The following is an 11,894-nucleotide window of genomic DNA, read 5'->3' as shown; positions in this document are numbered from 1 at the left end:
AGAATGTTTTCATTTGATATAAATGTGTTCTTTGTATTGCTATATTACCTAGGAGACCTTCTTAGCCTAGAATTGACCCTCATTATATTTATTGCCAATACAATGCCCTTTTGTATCTGCCTTATGTAAATATTACTTGACTTTGAAGTATTTTTATAACATCTTGTTGATCAAGTAAATATGCAGTGTATTTTAAATATGTCTATACATGGTCTTGCTCAGAACCTACACCTTGGACTTTTGTGCCTAACAAAAGAGCTCACGTTATATCTGCAGCTTAAGTTGCTTTGCTTAGTGAATGTTTGATTTCATAATCAAGGGGAAGGAGGCCCTTACACAAAAAAAGGGACTCACAGGCCATTGGTTGGACTTCTGAATTTTCACCAATATGTATTTATTTATTTGGGACTTCTGCTTTTTTTTTTCCATTTTTTTTCTTTTTTATTCAGTCTCTGTAGAGACTGTCAAAAATTGCCAATGTCACCTATATTCCAAGTCATCATGTTGGGCTGTTGGGAAGTTTTCAATGAACAATAATTGCGCCTCAGATAAACTCATTGGCTACGATACTGCCACTGCACAAAGCTTCTCCTATTTTTTTAAAATCTTTTTTTCTTAAGGGAAAAATGCAAACACCACTAGAAATAACAAATTAATTGTGCTACAAATGATATAAATGAAACAGTCTCAATTAGGAATTTAGATTTTTCTTTTATACTTATAGCAATTTCCCACAGGCTATCAGTTAAAAAAAAAGTTTGAAAGCATATGTGCTGATTTGTGTGTGTGTATTGGTGTGTGTGGCAAGGAAGTGCAGGCCTGGGGAAGATCTTCCAAAAAGAATAGGTAGTCTTAAGAATATTGTAATCGTGTTGTATTTTATTGATTAATAATTTAATATAGGGTTTTCACTGAGTATTACATGTACCTTTAGGTTATTATGGAACTGTCACATAGAAACATCTTATCTAAAAAATAATAATGTTTGCGAACTGACTTGGTTAACACTGTCACTGACTCGTAGTGCAGAGAAATGATTTTAATAAAACACTTTTACAGGCAAAGGACAAGAGCATTGTCTCTGTCCAGTGAGGGATGGGGGCATTTCAGTTTCCTGGCACAGAGTGCTTGTCTCCATTTAGCCTACAGTGACATCGAATCAGTAACCAGGTTTGCTCACTAGTAGCAAGCTGTTTCTACCATCACTTGCACATTGAAATGCCTGGTATAGAAAGTTAAAATTAATTTTTTAACAGATAATGATATCCGATTTCTTTATTTCAGCATAATTTCCAAATACAATGCATGCTTTTTTTCATTTTTATAAGAAAGCTTAGATATATTGATATAATGATTTTAGATTTAGTTTAAACAATTCTGAAACATTATGCAATTAGAAAAAAGAATCTTTTTTTTTTTTTTATAAAGATGGGGAATGATATTGAAGGCTCAGGGAAGAGCGGTAGGAAGTCACTAAGGTAGGAGGTGGTGGTACAGAAGAAATGGCCTCTACGTCTCTCTTGCATATGTTTAGTGTCGTGTCTACAGTGAAAATGTTCAACTGTCTTAAAAGTCTCTTATAAATGTTTAGCGTTTCTTTTCACCTTATTTCCTTTAGATTGACAACAATGTGGTAAAACAAAAATATCCAAATGTCAGATGACAGTGCGAATTCTATTACGTGAGAGATGTGTAAACAGCAAAAGGCACATTCAGAAAGGCGTCTTGGCTAACCAGCTCAGATCCAGTCTCCCCCTAACTTCCATGACAGGCTTCTCTCCAGCCTGTTCATTTGGTGAGGACATTGCTTTCTGTTTTTGTTTTGTTTACATTTCAAGTTACCCTTGAGAAAAATATATCTATATGTGCATGTGTGTTGGGCCTGTGTGAGAATGTGCATGTGTGTGGGAATGAGGGGGGAGAGAGGGAGAGCGCCCCAGGAGGAGAGGCAGGGGAATGAAAAGAAGGAGAGCACAAGAACATTTCTCAGAAAATGTGGCTTAGTCTCCATATAACATTTATAATATAAATACACAACCTATAACACAGCTCTCTGGACAATTGTGACATCATTGTCTTTCCTCTAATTCCAGGATGTTCACCAATATGGTTAGTATCTTACTATTCTACTGAGAGATTTACTTACTCTAAAATTATTTTACATTAGCCCATCCCAGTATCCCCAGGATGTATATCGACCATAAAAAGGGAGTTTAAGGTGAGGGATAAAATATTTCCTTCAATGACTTGCAGTAACATTTATAAGATTGCAGGCACCTATGAATAAACACTGGGGTCTCCATGGATCACCTAAAAATGCATTTATTCTACAGTAGTGTGTATTATACTGTCTCTCTATCCAAAATGCATAATTGAAATCGCTTATGATCAAATTTTTGCTTTCTTTGGCAAGCTACTTGCATTTACCTTTTTTCCCCTAAACATAAAAAAGAAACATATCATGATTATATACTAAATTAAAAGATTGTGCAAAAATTAAATGACAAATACATGTAAGATATTTAGAAGAGTGCCTGCGTAATAGGTTGCCAGGGCTACTGTAACAAATTACCACACTCTTAGTGGCCTAAACAACATAACTTGCTGTTTTGCAGTGCAGCTGTAGTCCTTTGCTAGTGGTTCTTGGAAGAATCTGTTTCTTTGTCTTTTCTGACTTCTATAGTGGGAGCATTCCTTAATTCTTGAGATCCTTCTATTTTCTTTCTTTCTTTCTTTCTTTCTTTTTTTTTTTTTTAGAGACAGAGTCTTACTTTACTGCCCTCGGTAGAGTGCTGTGCTGTCACAGCTCACAGCAACCTCCAACTCCTGGGCTTAGGCGATTCTTTTGCCTCAGCCTCCCAAATAGCTGGGACTATAGGCACCCACCACAATGCCTGGCTATTTTTTGCTGCAGGTTGGCTGCGACCAGGTTTGAACCCATCATTCTAGGTATATGGGGCTGGTGCCCTACCCACTTAGCCACAGGCACCACCCAGACCGTTGTATTTTCAAAGTCAGTAACATCTATTCTGGACGCTCTCAAATCACATTACTCTGACTACTCTGCCTCCCTCTTTCACATTTAAAAGACTCAGGATTATTTTGGGGAAATCTACCCTGACAATAAGGATAATCTCCTAATTTTAAGGTCAGGTGACTAGCAACTTTAATTCCTTACTGCCTTCTTGGAAGGACTATTATTCTATTGGTAAATTAAGTTTAGCCTAAAGCTGCCTCCTTTCATATTTTAAGTTTGACCTAAAGGATTCTCTGTATATAGTGCCCTGCGACCTAACTGGATACGTAAACAGATGGTAAGCTATTCTAGTGTCAATCACTGAATTTTACCCAATCAAAGGTGGCCAACTTCTCAAATCACGTTCAAATATGGTAATGACGATACTATAACCAATTCAGCTGTTTCTGTACCCAATCTCTGTTACTTCCCTTATTTTGTCCTTAAATCTTTGACATCCTAGCAGGACTGGGTCTCTCTGAAGCTATTCTGGTTCAGAGGCTGCCCACTTCATGAATGGTGCTTTGCCCAATTAAATTCTGTTAAATGTAATATATTTTTCTTTTAACACTACCTATCACAGCTTGATACATAGAATTTTAAAATTTAAAGTACAGTTATAACATTTTTGAGGATAAATATACATGGATTTTTCTGAGTAGTTTCATAGTTTAAACCCCCAAATCAATAAAGAGATAAAGAAATAATTATTTTTAAAAATGAAGTACATGACTTAGAAAATAATTTATATATGTTGAAATGAATACTGAAAAGTGAAGTATTAGAAATCTTCACTAATTATTCACTGTTATATATGACTTGACTGGATCCAAAAGGGTTTTTATTTTCTTTAAGAAGTATTCTTTTAACTGAAACATTGTCAAGTGTATTTGGTTTATGTCTCATTTTAATTCCATTCCATTGCATGTACAATTAGTAGGAAATTTATTAAAAAAAAACTATTTGGCTTCACACAGAAGGGATTATATGCAGAGCTGTATTGTAGATTCCAGAATAAAAAGTCACTGATAATAAGTGAGGAAGGGAAATTAACACATGTTCTGGACATTATGTCAGGCGCCCCACTGCTTGCTTCATTTTCACCAAAATCACAAGTAGTTCACAAGTAATTGTCCTATTTCATGAGTAAGAAATCTAAGATTTGGAAAGGTAGAGCAACTTGATGACATTTATACTGCTAAGAATATGTAAGCTTTCTAATTCAAATATCTGGGTTCTCTCTCAATGCTCTGCTTCTTCTCTAAAATGAAGCTTCTGCTTGTCTTGGTTTCCCATCTGTACCATTTAATTTCTCAGAAAATGTTGCTTAGTCTCCATATAACATTTATAATATAAATACACAACCTATAACACAGCTCTCTGGACAATTGTGACATCATTTTCTACTGTCCCATTAAATAAGCCGAAACTACTATTTTAAGGACAAACAATTTTCCATTCAGCAGTGGGGATATTTATGGTTTTCATTCAATGCATGTTTTCAATTTCATACCATGTGATTTTGAACTAACAATTTCAGGCCACTAGCATTTGTCTCTGTCTCCTTCTTAATGAACTGAATGTTTCCAAGAACATTTCATGATGTAATTGTGTTGCTGAGAAAGATAAAGTCGTTTCCTCTGCAGAAAATATCCTTACAATCCTAAAAGATTGGAATTAGTTGGGAGTGACCCATAAGAATTATTGATATCAGTTTCTTCAAGCTTGGCAATTGGTTCTCTTTAAGCACTTAAGATTCTATTTTTGTTTATTTCTTCCCTCTTACACTTATTCATGCTGTAGCATTGTAGTTATTTCCAAATAATTCAGGAAGTTTTGAACTAGATTTTGTTCTCCTTGAAGGTAAAGTTTATATTTCTATTTTATTTCCATGTTGTTTAACACAGGCATATGAGTATTCTGTTTGGTGTAAGCATTTAACCGATGCATTTAAAGGGAATTTGATAGGGCTTCTTACTTTCTATTCCTCATAAAGCCTTGTGTCTTTATAACAAATAATTTTAACACAGCAAATAGTGACTGTGACTCTAGAATCCAAAGCTTCCTTTGAACCTAATCTCCATGCTCCACCAGATATGAGAAGACCCAAGGCAAGCAAGGTGGCTAGAAATGTAAATTACCTCTTTATAGCTTGGAGTTATGGTTAGAAAAAAAGTTATTGGCTTAAACTTTCAAATTACTGTGTAAATAATTTGTAAGCAAATCAACCAAACTTTTAAATGTTGTAGTGAGCAAAAGCAGTGTTTACAAAAACATATTTTTAAAAACAGAAATATGTCTTGTCTTCATCAGCACTGATATTTTCTAATTGTAAATAGGCTTTGTAGAATTCCAGGAGATAGAAATGTATGACTTATTCATAGTTTCACATGAATGCACTTGGAATTAGTATGTAATTGACTTAAACTGTAAAGACAATAGATAATTTGCTCTACTCCATGTGCTTCCCCCCCATCATGTTTCTTTACTGAGTTCATTACATAGGAAAACAATGGTTTCTAATGTTTCTTTCAAAGAAAAACAGAATACCATCACTATCAGAGAATTTTCCACCAACATTTATTACCATACTGAAATTATTTTTATAGAGAAATGACAGAAATACGAGTTAAATGTAGTTAATGTGTTAAATGTTGTAAAAGTTCTGCAGTCAGAATTAAGGATGAACTTAGGCTTCATTAACTTAAGCATTGGAATTCTTGATTTTTAAGTGTTGGTTTTTTTTTAAATTTTTCTCTTTATTTATTTAATTAAATATTTTTATTTATTTATTTTTTTATTGTTCAGGATTCATCGGGAGTACAGAAAACTAGGTTACATTGATTGCTTTTGTTAGATAAGGACCCTCTTAATAAGTCATCTTATTTTGGGATGCCAAACAGGAGTATTACTGAGAGTTCAAGACCAGTCTGGGCCACATAATGAATTGCCATCTCTATAAAAAAAATTAAAGAATTACCTTGGTGTCATGGTACTTACCTGAAGACCTAGCTACTTAGGAGGCCAAAATGAGAGGATCACTTGAGCCAAAGATTTTGAGGCTGCAGTAAGCTGTGATCATGCCACTGCAATCCAGGCTGGTGACACAGGGAGATATTTTCTCTAAATATAATAAATAAATAAATAAATAAATAATTTTTTTAATTAAAAATATTTATCCTGGAGGTGGTACCTGTAGCTCTGGCCAAACATTGCAAAAAAAAAAAAAAAAAAAAAATTATCCTTGTTTCTTTGTACCAACAGTGATTTCCCCAACAATAAAAGGATTTATATTTATTGTCATCCTAGACTATTATATCTTCTGTTTATTAATTAGAAATAGAATTACGCTTATTAACTCTTTGATCTTTTCATCTTTCATCATTCAGCTGCTTGTTGATCTCCATAATTTGGGGTACTTGCCAAAATGTTGATGCTGGCTCAGGACAATGAATCATGTTATGAACCATCTTTTGAAGTCTAGATTATTTGGGATTGATAGAGAGGAAACTAGGCAAAGGGGAAAAGATCAGTGGAAAGGCAGGGATTTTTTCTGACATCATATGTCTTAGACAACATGTCAATTTTAGAGTTTGGATAGAACTATCTACACCTCTGTGCCTAATACCCAAGTTGCCAGGCTGGGCATCATGGTATCTCTCACAGCTCAGCTTTTATGAGACAAACTGAACATTCTTAAAATGAGATTGTGACCTTTCCTTGATTGAGGCACCTTAGTAAAGGAGGAGCTGAACAGTTTTTTTCTCTTTCCTATCATAGACTGTCACTCATTATCTTCTCAGAAAAAAAAAGTCTACTCTCCTTCTGTTTATTTTCCTAGTCCATAACTAGCTTCAAAAAGATTTGTATTATCCTTAAATTTCTGAATTAGTCTGAGATGATTTTAAGCTTTTTTTGTTCTCTTTGACGTTGTGGCCCTTTTGGGTAATCATACTTAATCTGGTAGCCCTCTTTACAACATTTGTATAGATTATTAAAAATTCTGAGTTCATCATAAAAACTTCCTGTCATTTGCATTCATTTAAATGTCTTCTTTTTTGTCTCCACATTGGAATAATTTGTGATTATAGTTGCATATATTTTTATAGCCCAGAAGTCTTCTTGAGTTATCAATAGTCTTAAGACTTAGAACACAGGGTCATAAAAACGTTTATAGAACATTTTATTATCATTAAATCATTTATTTTTATTATTGACAAGTTATATGTGGGGTTTTTTTGAGAAGAAATAGCACTGTATTTCTCTTAACATTTGCTTTCAAATTGAATTAAAGAATTTATATTTGTATTTTTTTTTTTTAGTTTTGGATTCTTTCTTTTATTTCAGATTATCATCAGGCTATATACAATTAGGTTACATTGTTTAGATTTGTTATGTAAAGTCCAAGTTGCAGTTACACATGTTTTATGAATTTATAAATAAAAGTCTTAAAGGTATATAACTAATGATTGGGATTATTAGTTATATACCTATACCATTAATCTATACTGGTTAATTTGTAACAACCAGTTCTGTAGAGGTGGGAAAAAACACAGATATGTAGAGGTTCCTGAATTCCTTGGTATAAATATTACCACTATGGCCAGTTTCAGGCTACTAACTTTCAGCACTTAATGGAGAGTAGGCAAGTGATGAAAATAGGTGACTCTGGGGAGTTGGCTCCAAATACTTCTATTTACATCATCAGCAGTGGTTTCCCACCCACTGTGGGAAACCCTCAGTAGCCCTAGTTCACTCTCCAGAAGTGACAACTTTAAACTTAGTGAGCTGTTTTGCTTGTTTTACATCATCAGCAGTGGTTTCCCACCCACTGTGGGAAACCCTCAGTGGCCCTAGTCCACTCTCCAGAAGTGACAACTTTAAACTTAATGAGCTGTTTTGCTTGGCATTTGGGCATCACTGTAGATTTGTTATTAATGATGGGATATAACCATTGTTGATTTATCTATTTTAAACCCTATACACTGAGTTCTTATTATAGTATAGGAGGATGCAATTCTCTGAACACCATCATCCCCTTCTGATTTCTTTGCCACTTCTTTTTAGTATTATTGAGTGACAATTTTTGTTTAAATCAATATTAAGTTTTTATTTTACTTTGTTTAGGAATATGACATTTACACTAAATATTGTGGTATATTATTACTACTTTTTATTTCTTATTTTTTTCTAAAGTTAATGACTACCTTTTAAATTTCAGATTACTAATGAGGCTACAAATATTTAGGCTATGTTTTTTTCATTTCTAAAGAAAATTTCAAGTTGTAGTTGATTCCTTTACCCAGGGGGTTTGCTGAGCACCCTCACATTGTGCACATTAGGTGAGATCCCGCCAATCACTCTCCTCCCTCCCTTCCTCTTCCTTCCTCTCTCCTCTCCCTTGATAGACTATACTTTCATTTTTTCTTCCTTGTGAGTGTGTAGTTATTTATATATTGGTTTATATTAGTATTGAGTACATCATATACTTCTTTCCCCCCATTCTTGAGATACTTTAGTAAGAAAATGTGCTTCAACTTTATCCAGGTAAACACAGAGGTGTAAAGTTTCCTCTTCTTATGGCTGAATGGTGCTCCATGGTATACATATGCTATAGTTTGTCAATCCATTCATTCATGGGCTGATGGGCAATTGGGTTGCTTCCACATCTTAGTAATTATGAATTAGGCTGTGATAAACAATCTGGTGCAAATGTCCTTATGGTCAAATGATTGTTTTTTGTTTTTTTTCTGGGTAGATACCTAATAATGGGATTGTGGGATGAAATGGAAGGTCAACTTTGAATTTTTGAGAATTTTCAATACTTCTTTCCATAGAGGTGCTATTAGTTTGCAACCCCACCAGCAGTGTAGTAGTGTTCCCCTATCTCCACATCATGCCAGTATGTGCAGATTTGGGATTTTGTGATGTGGGCTAACCTTGATGGAGTCAGGTGGTATCTCAGAGTGGTTTTGATTTACATTTCTCTGATGATTAGAGACAATGAACATCTTTTTCATGTGTTTGTTGGCCATCTATCATCTTCAGAGAAGTATCTGTTCAAGTCTCTTATCCATTTATAAATGAGATTGTTTGGTCTTTTCTTCTTGATTCCTTTGAGTTCCCTGTAGGTTCTGGTTATCAGCCATTTGTCAGATTTGTAGCATGCAAAATATTTTCACATTCCAAAGACTATCTGTTTGCTTTAGTTGTGATATCTTTAGCTGTGTAGAAACTTTTCAGCTTGATCATATCCCATTTATTGATGTTTGGTGTTGGTGCAGTTGCCAAGGGAATCTTCATAAAATCTTTTCCCAGGCCAATTTTGTCAAGAGTTTTCCCCACACTTTCTTCTAGAATTTTTGTTTCATGTCTTAAATTTAAATCTTTTATAGGGTGAGAGTCAATTTTTGTCAATGGTGAGAGGTGTGGGTCTAGTTTTAGTCTTCTACATGTGGCTAACCTGTTCTCCCAACACTCTATTTATAGGGATTCTTTTCCTCAGTGCACACTTTTGTTTGGTTTATCAAAAGATCAAATGGCAATATGTAGCTAGATTCATCTCTACATTCTCTATTCTATACCATAGGTCTATATCTCTATTTTCTGCCAATACCATGCTGTTTTGATCACTATATATTCCCAGGTATTTCATTTTCATTGGCACTACTGTGAAGTATATTGTGTCTTTGATTTGATTCTCAGATTGACTGTTAGCAGCGTATATGAAGACTACTGATTTGTGCACATTGATTTTGTATCCTGGGACATTATTATACTTCTTGATCACTTCTAAGAGCTTTGTAGTTGAGTTCATGGGGTTTTCCAGTTTTAAGAACATGTCATCTACAAAGAGTGAGAGTTTAACTTCCTCTGTTGCCATTTGAACAACTGTGATCTCTTTCTCTTGCCTGATTCCATTGGCTAGGACTTCCAGCACTGTGTTTAATAACAGTGGCAATAGTAGGCATGCAACGATTACTGTTATAAAAAAAATTGCATAGTTTCCTTTGTACCTGTTGCTAGTATTTCCCATATTGTCCAATAGTCCACATAATTTTTCAAATATTGTAACCTGTAATCTGACAAGTTACAAACCTGTAACCGATAATCTGACAGACTCTGAACCTGTTAACCTATAATCTGACAGGCTCTGAAATATTCTTGGAGCCATTTCTTTTGGAATGTTTCTATGTCTCTTTTCTAGTCTGGCTGAACAACTCTCATTCTAGGAGTTTCCTTGCTGTAATTGTAAGAACTCTTGTCTTTCTCCTAGTTCATGTGTGCATTTATGTATTTATCCATGTGATGAATTTGTCTTTTTTTTGGATATCTCTCTTTCTCTCTCTCCCTCTTTCTGTCACTGTATCTATCACTTTGCATAATAAAAAAGAAAGAAATGTCAGACACCAGGTGCTGATGGCCTCAGTATGTTACCTTGAGTCCAATGTCTTATGTCAGGCTCTCTGCCTAGTGCACACATGGCTCACCTCTCCTTCTGGAATTGCCTTTCATCATCACCCTTGAGGAAGATACTTTAATTTCTTTCCAGGGTCTGTGCTCCTTTGTGTTTCTCATTACCTATTATATTTCTCTGGACTAATGACTCTTTTCCCTCTTTTCTTTTTGTGGAGAAATTCTTCTAGTAACTTCCTGAGAAAAGGAATTGGACATTTTGATATTATGTATATCTAAAAATGTCTTTATTCTACTCTCTCATTTCATTGTCAGTTTGACTGGGCATAGAGCTCTAGGCTGAAAATCAATTTTCATCAACATTTTATAGGTGCTTTTCAGTTGTGTCCTCTCTCATACCTTTGCTGGTAAGAAGACTGAAACAATTTTCACTGCTTTCCCTGTGAGTGTGACTTTATTGCACTCTGGATGGTTGGAACACACCCAATGCTGCATTGTTGTTCTGAGCTGTTAAAATGATGCATGTGAGTGATTCTCCTTTCTCTGTTTCTGTTGGGACCTGAGTGGATGTTGCAATGTGGCAACTTGCTTCCTCAAATTAAGAAAATTAGGATTATCTCCTCAAGAATTTTATGTCTTTTCTGTCTTGGTCAACTCCACTTTTTGGATATTGTGTTTTCTTAACTGGTTCTTAGTTTTATTATTGTTTTCTCTTATTTCTATCCCTGTCTTTTCACTTTACTTTCCAGAATATTTCCTCAATTTTGCCTCCTAACTCTTTATTTTTCAATTTTTATTTTCATGTTTTCAATTCCCAGAGCTCATTTTTTTCTTTTCCCTGGATGGTTTTTCTTATTATATCCATTTCTTCTTTCTTTGATGAAATATATTTACTTCTCTGAGGTTATTAATGACATGCTGTTGAAGTTTTTTTTTTTTTTTTTAATTATTATGTATGGTGCCTGTTTCCTCTCAGATACTTTGTCTCTTCTTTTGGTTTGTGTATCACAAGTTAAGAGATATTATTTGTAAGTCTGATGATCTTTGATTATTGATTCCTGTTGAAGAGTGAGATACTAAAGACAAGATTGGCAACTTTGAGCCTATAGCTTGTGCTTGTAACTAAAGACATGACATAGGGTCATTAGTTGACTTGATGGAACACTTGTTGGAGAAATCCTAAGGTAATTATTGTTAAATATTTCTTTTGAAACTTGTTAGATTCACACAAAAAATAAAATTCTAGCTTTTTCTTTCTTTCTTTCTTTCTTTCTTTCTTTCTTTCTTTCTTTTTTTTTTCTGCAGAGTAGTGGCCAGCCAATGGTTTTGAAGGCCAGTCAATGGTTTTGAAGCCCAGTACAGGACAAAGCAAGTGGGCCTGGGAGTGGAAGTAATCTCAGCATTCCACATCCTGCATATGCTTCTTTGTTTTTCTGTTTGAGGATGGTATTTCCATCCTCAG

At 34.5% G+C, this 11,894-nt stretch overlaps 1 non-coding gene across 1 annotated transcript; it reads right to left on the bottom strand.

Annotated features, from left to right (window-relative positions):
- Nucleotides 1–449: 449 nt before the first annotated feature.
- LOC111723854 lies at nucleotides 450–587 on the bottom strand. Its single transcript, XR_002772302.1, has one exon. It is a non-coding gene; the product is annotated as a U4 spliceosomal RNA (small nuclear RNA).
- Between the last annotated feature and the right edge of the window lie 11,307 nt (nucleotides 588–11,894).

Source organism: Otolemur garnettii, unplaced genomic scaffold (assembly GCF_000181295.1).
Source record: "Otolemur garnettii isolate 467f Iridium unplaced genomic scaffold, OtoGar3 scaffold00016, whole genome shotgun sequence".
Lineage (NCBI taxonomy): Eukaryota > Metazoa > Chordata > Mammalia > Primates > Galagidae > Otolemur > Otolemur garnettii.
This window is presented reverse-complemented; position numbering and strand designations above follow the sequence as displayed.